Genomic DNA, 15108 nt, shown 5'->3' with positions numbered 1-15108 from the left:
TCAGTTTAGCTTTTATCAAAATGAATGTTCGGTGATGATAACCTATTTGCAATTGGAGGTTGGTTTAAATTTGTTTTTTTAAACGGTTGTTGTTACGGCATCCCTGACATTTCATTGTATTATAACACTTCAATGGTTATGGTTAATGGCTTTAAAAATTGCACAGAAACTCCTAGAGTGATGGATTGAGATCTACAAACTTCCAATGTAAAGTGACATGTGGCTTCTTTCAGTTTTATCTCCTTCTCTTCACTCTTTGAACAGTTTATGTGAACCTGCTCTTGGCAGCTATCACTGTACACACTCCCTCACTCCTCCCTCTCTGTTTTCACGCTTTATAGGTGCGCCCCTTCCTTCTTTCCCCACCATCCATCCATCCGCTCACGTCTCCGAAGCAGTATGAGATCGGATGGTTTCTTTAAAGGGGACAGGAAGCGCGTGGCCCCGTGATGCTCCTGGAGCTCACACTCACGCATGTCAGAAGGCTCCCCGAGGTGATTCCTCGAGACGTCGCAATCACACTGGTCTGTCGCTCACAGAGGCTGTTAATCTCTGCACAGTAATGAAGTGTCCCGTCTGATTTCCCCCGTCCCCCTGATGATCAGGAGGTGGAGGAAGGACAAAGAGTGGGCAGGGGGAAAATCACCTGCAGCAGCAGCTCAATGTTGGCTGATAGAGATTTAGGAAAGCGGACAGTGGCTTCCTGTTTACAGGTGTGTGTGTGTGTGTGTGTGGGAATATGTATGTGCTGATTAATATGTATATATGTGATTTTTTGAAGACAGAATTATACAATATGGGGGTGTCTGTCAGGATTGCCATTAAAGCTGAAAGGAGAGCTAATATACACAACTTAAGCACTTTAGTAGTAGTAGTAGTCTAAAACATTTTTGCGTGGCTTCTAGGAAAAAATAACTCCACAATTTTCCTACCAGCTTCATCATGAAGCAATTATTTTGCCAATACTTCAATATGATCGGCAATTAGAATGGGAAAAGTGGTAGTTGTAGATATCTTAAGCCATAGTGCTGCTCCTTTAAGATGAAATATAATTGCATTATTTTTATTTGCTGCTGCTTTACAGAATCAATTTGTTGTCATTCGTAACTCCAGTGGGTTATTTCTGGAGGCTGAGGTAATGAGCGCTTAACGTTCGGCAACATGGGCAAACACAAGCAAACATTCACCAGTTTGACAACAGGTATGTTGCAATCTGAATTTTTGCAAGTACTTGTGCATATGGAAGGAATTTTTTGTATCACTCTCGATGCTGCAGAAATGGAATAATAGCAAATAACAAAGTTAAAAAAGCTGGGCAAATAAAAAATTGAAAATTGACAAATGTATGACGTAAAAGCCCAGATGACCAACAAAGGAATACAATCAAATCATCAAAAACAAAAATAGTACAAAACACTGAATAATTTGATACTGCACGTTATGCTTGACAAAAGAACTGACAACTAAATAACTTTAAACTCAAATCAAGCTTTTACTAAATACATGGTTGACAGCTAAAATTGAATTAATTAATTTGCGTTGTTTCGTTTTGAAAATATACATGATATTTTCCTTTTCATATTGACCTGATTGATACAGAGCTGTTACTTTTTCTCTGATTTGAATGGTGCACAGACAGGTAAAAGACTTAAACCATACACCTCATTCAATTAAAAAAATGGCCAGTATGGCAGCGGACCATTATAGACTTGTGCATTGAAATCAATTTTTCTGGCAAGTACTTGGCGGGTGGAGGTCTGCTAAGGTATATCATTTTTTTTAAATATCGAGTGTGCTACTAGCAAAAACTCACTCTAGTGCCCAGTTCAGCAGAAGAAAACACAATGAAAACATTCAGCTGTGCTCCTGGAGATTGTTTTTGGCCACAGAAGCCCTGTATGAGGAAACACAAGCCCACCTCTATACTACTTTGTGTCTGCTGAAATGTATGGATTCTTTTTTTTCCTGTCTGCGGCCAAAGTTGTGCAGCGTGGCCAAATATTATCCAATTAAAACTCCACTTTACACGACGCAATTGCAACAATTTCAGACACCCTGATTGTGACGAGGAAATGTAAGTAATTGCTTAACTTTTATTATTGATAGAATATTTCATGTTTTAAGAGGGCTTTGGGGCTAGCCTGTGTTAGCGGATGGTGACGTTGGTGGAAAACGAAGCTGGTTTCTTTCAGTCTCGATGTTTTTCAGTCTACTAGGTTTGTCCTGAGCACCGCTGTGGTCAGACCTCAGTCCATAGAAAGTGATGATAAGTTTGTCTTAGGTGACCGCTCACCAAAAGAATTTGCAGGAGTTCCAGTAAGTGGGGCTTTAGACACTGAGGAGAAGGTTAGTGTTTTATTTCACTATGAACCCACCTGTCTGTCTGCCCAAATCTAATATTTTCCACCTCCCTCTCTTCCTACCTGTCTCATAGTTGGGGATCTGTGAGGCAGTACAATCAGACAAGCTTCTCTCTGCCGGTGTCTTCATGCATTTGACGTATTGCTTCTCGCATTTTGTTCTCAGCACACCTAGTTTTAGCAACTGTTTCTGAATATCCCCAGGGGACCAAGAACCTTTTTTATGGAACAGGCTAAATTAACTCCCTGTAATACTTACGCTCAGTCTTGGTCTCAGAAAAAGAAGACTCCAGATTTCAAATCCTAACTGCAAAGGCTTGAAAATAAAGTCAAGGAATGTTTTCTCACGCAAACGTCTGGGATACTGTCCTTTTAATGGTGGTACCTTCGGCTGTTTGTTCTATTCAGGAGGCCTTGGGTTCTCCTCTTAGAAGATTTAAATGGGACAAGATCATTTTCAGTGCTTCAAAACAAATACATCTAGGAATCTGCACTGTATACCAAACTAGAAAAATGTGTCTTGTTCTGAAACCGTGTGAATCAACAAGCCATTCATTAGATTATGTTGCACCCCATCTAAGTATCTCCATCTATGGTTTGTGAGCCACTTTTACAAAGGCGCGCCATATTTTTGTCGGACGCCGGACCAGACTAGGCTTTTTGGCAAAGGGGCCTTACAGAGACGCAAATGTAAACATGTTCTAGTAGAAAAGTATGAACCAGAAAATTAGCTTTCCGGCCCTTAATATTTCCTGTGCACAAACAAATCAAATGGTCAGTGTATCTTTTGGAGAAAGGAGATGTGTCCATTCCAGGTCTTCTGTTCCTCTGTAAATCTTCAGTTACGCAACAAACAACACTAAGTACAAATAACAACATGATATGTATGAAATCTGTACATATTTGTAGAATGTATTCATGGTTGTAGAAACGCAAACATTAAGGGGACACCCAGTTCAGCTAATATATTTACATTCACTACCTTCATATATATGTCTGTGATATTTCGATAATAACTGATCATTGACCCTTTTAATGTCCTTCCACTATTAATTTGCATTACCATTATCCTGCGATCCTCATGTTTTGTTGGAAGTGCAGGTAGCCTGCACTTCCAACAAAACATGAGGATCACAGGTCAAAATACAACACTATGGCTCTATTTATTCTTCCTTTTCTGAGGAAGTCCAAACGTGTGGTTAAGCTTGCTTAAGGTCGCAAGAAATTTAAATTCAGGCAAATCGTTCAAGTTGCATTTATACCCTGCTGTGATCCAATCACAGTGTGTTCCAGACCATGACCGGATGTGGATTTGATACCAGTCCGATTGCAATGTGTTCATCTTATCGGCACCTTTCCCAGTCATGCATCGACCTGATATCCAAATAAAGACATGTATGTTAACACCAGGTGTAAATAGGCTTCTTATGTTTATCACCTGTATGACCCCGCTGGGTTGGTCCATTTAGGACTAATCCAGTTTAGAGCCTCATTACCTCTACCTGTCTGTGTTCCTGTATAGGTACAGTCAATCTGACAGCGTCTCCGCCACAGTCGACTGCTATTCAGGATTTATTAGAGCCAATGAAAGCAGCCCCTTCCCGCTCCCCATCCCACTCAAACCTCCTAGTCTCCCCCTGCCCAGCCAAAGCTAAGGCCGGCCGTATAGGCCTCATTATTATAAGCAATGGCTAGGACTTGGGGCCCTGTCTGTACAAACATGCAGCGACGGAGCTGGGAGGGAAAGGGAAACCGTCTCGCGGGGGGATGAGGTTTCAATAAACGTCAGCCAGCGTCTGCTCTGTTTGGACTGCAAATTATTGCTGGCTGATGCTCTATTATTTTACAACCAAAGATCGCTGTTAAGAGTAAGGTGGAAGACGGGGAGAAAGAAAGAGAGTTGCGAGGGAGGGAAGGAGCTAAAGAAACTCTGGAAGGGCGCCTAAGGGGGGAAAAAAAAGGTTTAGTGAATACTATAATAATCTTTAAAAATATTTCGGGAGCGGCCGCAGCTTGTGCTAAGAATAGAGCTAAGTCCTTGGATGATTCCAGGGCAGATAGGAGAAGTAGAGAGAGCAGAGGAGTGAGAGACGAAGAGAGGACAGCCATGGGAGAGGGTTATAAAATCAGCACCATCAGAAAACATGATATGTGTATATTTGCAGAAAATATTACCCCTTAGCCGATTTCGTACCTCGACTTTTCGCAAAGTCTAAAGCCAGGCTGTTGAAATGCTGATTATTGAATAATTGTAATGTCATTTGAGAACGCTCTATATATTGCCTTGAGTAATTTGTAACCGAGAAAACAGCAGAGTTGCAGGTGAACAGTCAAATTTCTTTACTATTCTAAGTAACCTACTCTCAAAGAACATATGTACTATTCACCAGGGACGTCATGGAGTGCCTGAAATTGAGAAGAGGTTTAGGATCTCTATAAAAATCTTAAAAGTGGAAGGCAGATACCGCTTAGAGCAAAACTCCGTAGGTATTTGTTATTGTTGACACAACGTTCTCTTGCAGTGCCTTACGGAATGCAACACTTCACTGGCAGATACTTGTTGAAGGACGGGGTACGCCTCCTGCAGATCTTTGCATAGGATTTTATCTTCTGTAAGACAGTAAAAAGAATACAGATGACAGTAAAAAAAAAAGGGAAATTAAACGTCATGGCAACAGTGTAATGACACATGGATTGATACAGTTCAGGAAGTATCTTTCCATTATTTTCATTTTAACGGTTGGAAAAACCTGAGCAAAACCACTTTTCTTGGTTGGCTTTTATTAGTCGAGCTTTAGACAACTCTGTGACAATCTTGGAGCAGCCGAGACGTTCGGGTTAATGTTTTCATTTGGTCAACCTGTTGACAAACCTCAGCTGGAATGATGGTGTGTATTGACAATTATTAGCACGCTAACAAGCTAAAGTAATTTTCTGAAATGGTAAACGTTATACTGTATGTTGTACATTGTTATTGGGAGCACGTTAGCATGTCAACATTAGCCTTTAGCTGTGCAAACAGCTGCTGTCTCACAAGTGGCTTTGGCTTCTAGTCTTTAGTGTCTGCTAATGGATTTCTGTATGACAAATAAAAACAAAAGCAATCTGACTGTCCAGTTAGCATACCGGGCAAAAATATTTCTTTTCATTCATATTCTGATCCAGAGTGAACAGTCTTTAAATGTGTTATGTCAAGGATTAGATTGAAATAAGCATATTTTACTAGATGGCTCCTGAGCCCACAGAGCCCTGTAAGCGTGTTGTGGTCGATATTATTCAGGAGCCGCTGACATTTAACAGGCTTATATGCTGGATGTTAACAAACGAATTTGCTCCTCACTTTGGGTGCATTGAGTGTGTGGGTTTGTGGTTGTAACGATTTTAATGCATTGGTGCATGTGTGTCTTATGTCGCCACTTTCGTAACATCAGCCCTCCCTTGTTAGAGCCAGATGACTTTTTAAATCTAACCGGAGCATGCAGTTTTCTTTCCTCAATAAAATTATCTTGGATTTTAGTGTTGGTCTGACACTCTCGTACCCATTTAATATTGGGGCACTCTCCTTGGTTGGAAAAAAAAAAGAAAAGAAAAAAGGTGTAACTCATAATGGGCTTGGCCTCGCTGGAAGTTCCTGCTGCGGAATTAAAATGCAATATTATATGACTTGGCCAAGGTTAGTTCGTGTTAGCCGGGGCGCTGTTACGGGCACTTTTCGAGCTTCTCAATTGAGGTAATAAATTGAGTCTGATGGCTAATTTTAGGTGAAACCCAATACCTCTGGCTAAACTATGAGCCAGAGGGGACCATTTAATCAAAATATGTCTGCCACTGCCACCAATATAGAAACAAGCGGAGAATAAACACACACAAGTTTTAGAGTAAATATATGTTTTACCAAAATCTGTTTAAAAGGTTACTAGTCAAGTAAAAAGAGTGGGAGGTAACAATCTGTTATTTAAAAACTTTAAACATCGTCATTGCTGATTAAAATGTTTATTGGCTGATTGGCAACATGTAACATATAAATATCAGACGTAATTTGAGTAAATCAAGTGTAAAGCATCATTAACATTAATCCTTTGTTTATAAAATTAAAGCTAACAAGAAAGTGAGATCTGATTAAATACATTTTCTGGAGCGGTAAACCGCCCAATACTTGCAGCGGTAACAAAAATAATGCTCTTTAAACACCATACGTTCCCCTACACTCTAAATCATTCACTGAGGGTATATCTCAATTAGCAAGGAAAGGGAAAGATCTCCAGAGAGGCGTCCGGTTCCCAGCTTCCGCAGCCTGCCAAGAGCCACATCTCGGGGCCCACAATCAGTGACACTCACAATAAATTTGCTGATATTTAATCATTAGGCGGGGAATGCACAGCGGACGTCTCTAATCTGCTCCCGCGGCTGTTGAGAAGCTGACGGCACGCAGAGGGGGACGCCGTGAACTCCCTGTGTCGGCTCAGTCCGTGCGCCCGCCGGGGTTTTTGGTGGCGGACCCGAGAGGTGTAATGTTGCTTAGCAGGAGGCTTCGGCATGCCATTGCAATTAATGTATTGTCTTACTTAATAAGGTGGAAATGTTGGAATGATTAGTGAGGACTGTGGTGTGCACTCCGGGGTCGCCGGGAGGATTAGTTACCAAAGCGCTGAGGCGTTCGCTTACAACACCTACTGCTGAGCTGAGAGAAACGTCCTATTTTCTACTGTATATATACGGTATTGTTGTTGGCAGTTTAAATGTTTTTGGTTTAAAGGTTTACTGGAACTCTGTCTTGTTTTTGGCTCAGTTAAAAAAATGTCTTGATTCATGAGATATTAGGTAGGTTGATTTTTAAAGGATAGCGGTGTTTGTTGTTGCCATCAAACTCTGATCAAACTCATTTTGCCATTTATTCCTCTTATGCTAAAGAGCGTATGGTGGTATTGTGATGGGATTTGATTAAAACCTGTAGAATATAAAATATAACATTTTGACAAATCATTAGGTAACCTTCTGAACCGCAAATAGTTTGAGGTTTTTCTTAGCTCCTCTCAAATTGTACCTTCCAAGGCTGAAATCTCCTGCACCTCTATGTAAATGACAGCTTGAAGTAAAACATTTGATGAATTTATTTAACAAAAATTTAACAAAAATAATGTAATCCACACATTCAACATGTTTCCCAGTTAACAATGTTGGGCAAAAAATGGATCCAGTGCAGGCTATGTTCACTACCAATTTACATTATTACAACCTCTCCTTGTCCTTTTCCTGTTTTCAGCAACCTGCATGTCACTCAAAGTTTCACAACGTAACCGTCACATGACATGGTATCAGGCAAATCAGTCATGGTTTCCTAGTTTCATTAAAGAAAACATGCATTAAGTCGCTGATTGAAATTTAACACAGACAAAACCAATATCCAGCACGAAGTCGCTTTCAAAGCGACAAGATGGGATTTGAAAGCCACACGTGGATGTCAAGCGTCGTTTATGCAAAAACCATCCGTTTTTGCTTGGGGCCCTGTCTGTACAAACACAGCCCGAAAGAGTGACGCAGCACCCCAAAACTCTACTCCCCATGGGCTCACCACCTGTGGTGGAAACCGATGGGGTTGGGTGCGCTGCTACAAGGGTAGCAGTGACAGTGGGGGGTCTAGACGGAACAGACCTGGGCGGCAGACGTTGGCTCAGGGGACGTGGAACGTAACCTCTCTGGGGGGGAAGGAGCCGGAGCTTGTGCAGGAGGTGGAGCGTTATCAGTTGGATCTGGTGGGGCTTACCTCTACGCACCGCCTCAGCTCTGGCACCAAATTCCTGGATAGGGGATGGGCTCTATTCTACTCCGGAGTAGCCCATGGTGTGAGGCGCAAGGCGGGTGTGGGGATACTCATAGGTCCCCGGCGTCCCCGGAGTGCTGATACACTGGAGTTTACGGTGGACAAAAGGGTCGCCTCCCTACGCCTTCGGGTGATGGGTTGGAAACTCTGACTGTTGCCTGTGCATATGCACCAAACAGCAGCTCAGAGTATTCGGCCATTTTGGAGACCCTGAATGGAGTCCTGCATAGGGCTCCAGTAGAGGACTCCATAGTCCTACTGGGAGACTTCAATGCTCACGTGGGCGACGATGGAGATAACTGGAGAGGCGTGATTGGGAGGAATAATCTGCCTGATCTCACTGCATGAAAAGTGAGATTTTCGTCCCCGTAAACGCCCGGAAATCTCCCTAATTTCCGACAATTTGCAACCCGCGCACGTTGCGTTTGTCTGTGCCACAAATTGTCGGAAACGAACCATGACGTAGGTGGAGAGCTGGCGGAGGTGCGAATGGCCCAAATTAGCATATGAATGCAGCAAAACCGCGGGTGGCCGAGCCGAGCAGGCTTGAATATCCTTACTCCTTATTGGATGAAACCACAACTTACTAACAAATAAAATCACTCGTGATTGGCAGCAAAACCACACATGGGCTGACCAGGCTTGAGTTTCCTTGTTCATGATTGGATGAAACCACAACTTTCAATCACTCGTGATTGGTTGGCAGATCTGTCGCTATTGGTCACCCGCCTCATTTTATTTATATAATCATATTAAGCTGTATATTCATTTCATGGTTATCCTATGTAGGTTACTACACTATTATTAGGATACCAACCAGGACATCAATGAATTTATAGAGAAAATGAACATTTGCCACATGTTTATGCAAATAAAGAGCTTTATTAACAACACACAAACAACAACAACTACATACAAAGTGAGGATCTGCCCACAATTGGGTAACGGCGGTTTAAAAACTACAGCTCAGTAAACTGTCCGTTTGCCTCCTCGGGGTTGTAGACCGTCACTGGCGCCGTGTTTTCCGAGGCAGGTCTGTTGTGCAGGCGGCTCGTGTGTGTGTGTGGCGACCGTACAATCCACCCCAAGACCCCGCCAACAACGCCGTCCCCTCCGTCCGACGTGAGCTCTACGGTGGCGGATTTCCAGAGTTCCACCTCGTCATCAGCCAGCACACTTTGTCTCGATTCCAGCAGCTGTAAAAACAACAATGAATCAGTACTGTGCGATGCGATGCGTACGGACACAACACATCTATCAATGCACCTGAAAAAAAGTCAGCAAATGAACTCTTGACCCTCTTTCTTCTCGCTCGACTCCGCGCTGAATCCTTCGCAGCTTCCGCCCGCAATGAGTGTTCCGCCTGAACCTGAAGCTCCTGCGTCCCGTCTCAAAATACGTCTCACAGGTGGCTGGAAAACAATTAAATGAGTGTGGTATGAATACAAAAAAAAATCAAAATCAAGTCACAGTAACATTTAACAAGAAATGATAAACAGTGTCACTTACACCCAATGATGTCGTCTAAATCTGGACTTTTCCCGGTGTTACGTCCCCTGTTCTGTGTATAGGTATGTGTTCTGTTTCGTGTGTGTGTGTGTGTGTGTTCATACAGGTGGTACTGATCATCCATGATCTCCGTTCATCTTGGCTCCACCCACTCTCGTTACCCGGTTCAGCTGTTTCCACTCATCTCCGATCCCATCATGCCCTGTGTTTGTTTCACCTGTGGTGGGTGTCACTGGATGTGTGTATGTGAGTGCTGGTGTATGGTGGGGTAGTTATTAGTTCTGGTGATTTTCAGTACTGTGTATTCAATTAATTGTTTTTTTTCTTTTGTTCTTTTTCTTACAGGGGAATGAGGAGTAGTTTAGCCCTGCTCCGGAGTTTACATACCTGCACGTAGGGTTACTCTCCTGTCTAACAACACTAGCTACACCTGGCTGGGCCACCTACTGTAAGTTTGGTTAGGGCGCCTTGTTAGTGTGCCAGTTAGTGGTTTTCGTTGGGAGATAGGACAGGTAAGGGGGTGGGAGGCATTTTGTTCTTTTCTTTGCGTTGGTACCGCCAGCCCACCTCATTTCCCCTGTTAACAGCGCTTAAATAAAAGCCTGCTTACCCCAACTTCAGGTGATGTTTGTTTTCTTGCACCTACGACGCCATACCCGTTTACTGGTCACAGGACGTCCTCGGGCAGTGGCGTGAATCCCACTCCCCTCCTGGGGAGTCAGAACATAACACCGGAGCAAATATGAGGTCACCGCCTCATGAGGCGAGATTAGTCTGTGAAAACAAAATGTACAGCTATGATCGGTATCTATACGTATATATTTCCTTATAGCGCAGAATGAAAGCATATTCTTTAAATCTTACCCTTGCTCCGGTTCGTAACCCCTGTAATTCGTCTCGGAGTTGTGAAGACGCCGCACCGCTTCCTGTACACGACACGGCAAAGAAAATAGACTTTAATGAAGCTGTTTCTGCTCACTTGTAAGGCTACTAGGCTACTCTTAGCTTAGCTTGAGGCTATGCTACTCTTAGCTTAGCTTGAGGCTACGCTATATTTAGCTTAGCTTGCAGTCATCGAACGTATTCTTACCGCTATCGTCGGATTGTGCGCACGTCTCCTCTTCTTTGAGTCAGTTCCTCTCCTTCATGGACAGAAACCTGAGAGTCCCGAACGCTCCAGTGGAGCGAACCGCTCGTTGATATCGGCAGTTTGTTGTTGGAGTTGACGAGACTATCCACTGAGAGCATTCAGCAGCTTCTTCTCGTCTGTCTGCGGACTGGCCGAAAGTTGGTGACCGCGGAGAGGAGTTGAAGGCGAGTTGTACGCGAGATGTCGTCCAGCCATTATTCACGAAGCAGCAAAAACCAAACAAAGGAACTGGAGATACAGTTCTTCTGAATATATGCTCATCTTGCAAGTACTGCTGTCTGAGTCATGCCTATGACCTCACACGTGATTGGACGAGGAGTCTAAGGGTCCTCCAATCACATACGAGGTTATTGTTATACGGAAGGACCAGTATTTTAGGAAGACAAATGGTTGGGACTTTGAAACAGCTGATATGCTTTATGTAAAGCAGTGTTTTGGTGTCAGCAGAACGACTTTCCCTAGAAAACTACAGTGGTGCCTCTTTCTCCATTCCACCAGACACTCTTGAGTCTGACAGACATGCAATGTTGACAATGTATCATCAGATGTACCCTTGTGTCACTGAGGTTGAATGTTTTGCCATGACATGTAAACAGGTAACATATATGAATGTAACTTACTCAATCGATAGATGCAGAGCATAAAGGTCAGCATGTGTTTATGCTAAGTGGTGTGGAAACACTAACAGTTTAGAGGAACCCATCCTTGACCCTCTAGCAGAACTGCGACCAGCCATTATAAAGCAGTTTATAGTTGTTAATGTTGTGTCAAAGGGTACGGCATTTAAACATGTTCTTGCACAAGTTTCCTGGCTTCATCTCCACCCGGACAGACATTTTTATGGAAAGCCAATAGAAGTTTGGGGCTTGCAGGGAACAGACACGTCATACCCAGCATCATTTCTGCCAGTTGAGCGCATTGCTAGAAGATGTGTGGTTAATACATCCTCTGTGCATTTAAGTAGGACCAAAGAAAAGGTCACTGTAGTCCTGCCACTATGCACTGTAGTTGAGCTCTAGGAGACTGTGATCTCTGCAGACCCCTCATGCTGATTCAAATGTTGTTTGCATGGAATGCTCATTTTACCTTGATTAAAACTAATTTTTTAAAGAAGTTATTTTGTGTATCTTTTTTACATAACATTTGCCATTGCTAATGGCGTACACAGTAATCTAGCATATTTGAATTAAATAAATCAATTCAAGCTAAAATGTAAGAGTCTATAATTAGGCTACTGAGCCTGATCTATTTGTACCAGAGATTTTCTTACCTTTTAAAAAAGTCACCTGGGCTAAAACTCCCTCTGCGACCCTGATTGGCATTTGTATAGCTCACAGCATTTTCATTTACATGTCAAAGCCTCCCCTAGAATTAGGAGGAGGGGGGGGCATGGGGGGACAACTGCCAAGGGAGGCCCACATCAATTTCTGACAATTTACGGCAGTTTTCGGCGTTGCCCGCAAATTGCCGCAAACCTGAAATTCCATGACAATTTACAGTGCCGCATACTGCCGAAAATCCCACTTTTCATGCAGTGTCTGAACTCGAGCGGTTGTCTGTTTGCCAGTCACAGATTGTCCATAACAAACACCATGTTCGGACATAAGGATGTTCATAAGTGTACGTGGTACCAGAACACCCTAGGCCAAAGATCAATGATTGATTTTGTAATCGTATCGTCTGATCTGAGGCTGCATGTTCTGGACACTCGGGTAAAGAGGGGCAGAGCTGTCAACTGATCACCATCTGGTGGTGAGCTGGGTCAGGGGATGGGGAAAGACTCGGGACAGACCTGGTGAACCCAAGCGTGTAGTGAGGGTGAACTGGGAACGTCTGGAGGAGGCCCCGATCCAAAAGATTTTCAACTCACACCTCCGGGGGCATTTCTCTCACATTCCTGTGGAGGTAGGTGACATTGAACCAGAGTGGTGTATGTTCAAAACTTCCATTACTGAAGCCACGGAAGTGAGTTGTGGCCTCGAGGTCTTAGGTGCGTCAAGGGGCGGTAACCCCTCGAACCCCGTGGTGGACCCCAGTGGTCAGGGAAGCCGTCCGACTTGTAGAAGGAGGCCTTCTGGGTTATGATATCCGGTGGGACTCTGGAGGCAGTTGCAGTTTACCGACAGGCTCGAAGGGCAGCAGCCTCTGCCGTGATGGTGGCAAAGCACCGAAGATGGGAGAAGTTTGGGGTAACTATGGAGAAGGACTTTCGGTCGGCACCAAAGTGCTTCTGGAAGACCATCAGGAGGTGGAAACGGGGAACCATCCAAGCAGTGTAGAGTAAGGATGGGACCCTGTTGACCGCGACTGAGGAGGTTATCGGGCGGTGGAAGGAACACTTTAAGAAACTCCTGAATCCAACTACTACGCCCTCTTTGGTAGAGGCGGAGATGGAGGCGGAGGAGGGATCATCGTGAATTTGCCTGGTGGAGGTCACTGAGGTAGTCAGTGACCTCCGGGGCAAAGCCCCGGGGATTGATGAGATCTGTCCAGAGATGCTAAAAGCAACATTGCGTGGAAGTCTGGGACAGTGGCAAAAGAGTGGCAGACCGCAGTGGTGGTACCCCTCTTCAAAAAGGGGGACCAGAGAGTTCAATTCAATTCATTTTATTTTGTATAGCCCAAGATCGCAAATTACAAATTTGCCTCAGAGGGCTTTACAGTCTGTACACATACAACATCCTCTGTCCCAAAACCCACCATCGGCACAGGAAAAACTCCCCAAAAAATGAAAAAACCCTTCCAAGAGGGAAAAAAGGGAAGAAACCTTAGGGAGAACGTCAGAGGAGGGATCCCACTCCCGGGATGGACAGACTACAATGGATGCCATGTGTACAGAATGAACAATGTATAATACATGCAATTCCTATGACAGAAATGATTCATGTAATTGTGAGTAGTAAGCCAGGCGCACAGCAGGACCACTGCAGGGGCAACCACCATCAGATAGACCCACCATCTACAGAAGCCTGTGGGGAGGGAGAGCACAGAGACTTTAGGAGAGGGTAATGTTGGTTTACGAGTACAGTAATATGATTAATATCTAAAATAATAATGATGATTATGATGGCAGCAGCAGGCGTCAGCAGGGCCACGGTCGGTGTCAGGACCAGGGTCCAGAAGGAACAACGATCTACGTAGACCTGCTAGGGGAGAAAGCACAAAAAAAACAACTCCCGGAAAGAAGCTGAATTAGTCATTTGCATTAATAAAACGTGAATTATGGTACAACGAGAGCGTGAGAGGAGCTCGGTGTGTCCTAAGAAGTCCCCTGGCAGTCTAAGCCTATAGCAGCTTAACTAAGGGCTGGTCCGGGCTAACCTGAGCCAGCCCTAACTATAGGCAGAATCAAAGAGGAAAGTTTTAAGTTTTACTTTACTGAAAGTGGAACCTGGTTCCACAAAAGAGGAGCTTGATAACTGAAGGCTCTGGCTCCCAGCCTACTTTTTAAAACCATAGGAACAACAAGTAACCCAGCATCTATGGAGCGCAGCTGCCTTGTAGGGCAATACGGTGTTACAAGCTCTTTAAGATACGTCGGTGCCTCACCAGCAAGTGCCTTGTAGGTGAGGAGAAGTACCTTAAAATATATTCTTGATTTAACAGGGAGACAGTGCAGAGAAGTTAATACAGGAGTGATATGATCCCTTTTCTTAGTTCTTGTTAATACACGTGCTGCAGCATTCTGAATCAACTGGAGAGGCTTAAGAGATTTACAATAGCAGCCCGATAACAAGGAATTACAGTAGTCCAGTCTGGAAGTGACAAACGCAATTAACTAATTTTTCTACATCACTTTGAGACAGGAAGTTCCTGATTTTTGATATGTTACGTAGATGAAAATAGGCAGTCCTTGAAGTCTTCTTTATATGCGAGTTGAAGGTCATATCCTGGTCGAAGAGAACTCCCAGATTCCTGACGGTGCTGCTGGGTACCAGAGCAACTCCATCCATAAAAACTGTATCACGTGACAGCTGGCTCCGAAGGCGCTCTGGGCCTATCAGGATAACTTCCGTTTTTTCTGAGTTTAGCATCAGGAAGTTGCCGGTCATCCAAGTTTTGATGTCTCCAAGACATTCTTGAAGTCTAACTAACTAATCCGTCTCTTCTGGCTTGATCGACAGATACAGTTGAGTATCGTCTGCATAACAATGGAAGTTTATGCGGTGTTTCCTGATAAGATCGCCCAAAGGAAGCATATAGAGGGTAAATAAAATCAGTCCAAGTACAGAACCTTGTGGGACTTCGTGACCAACATTGGTGGTCTT

The 15108-nt window shown here is 43.8% G+C and overlaps 1 long non-coding RNA gene across 1 annotated transcript; it reads right to left on the bottom strand.

The window, feature by feature from the left end:
• Positions 1-9043: 9043 nt before the first annotated feature.
• Positions 9044-9593, bottom strand: LOC144407937 (uncharacterized). The gene is made up of 2 exons (XR_013467648.1): positions 9479-9593; positions 9044-9377 (listed from the first exon to the last, which is right to left on the bottom strand). It is a non-coding gene; the product is annotated as an uncharacterized LOC144407937 (long non-coding RNA).
• Positions 9594-15108: the final 5515 nt, after the last annotated feature.

This window comes from Gasterosteus aculeatus, chromosome 5 (assembly GCF_964276395.1).
Source record: "Gasterosteus aculeatus chromosome 5, fGasAcu3.hap1.1, whole genome shotgun sequence".
In the NCBI taxonomy this organism is placed as follows: Eukaryota; Metazoa; Chordata; class Actinopteri; order Perciformes; family Gasterosteidae; genus Gasterosteus; species Gasterosteus aculeatus.
Note: the sequence above shows the minus strand (reverse complement) of the source record. Positions and strands in the feature narration are given on the sequence as shown.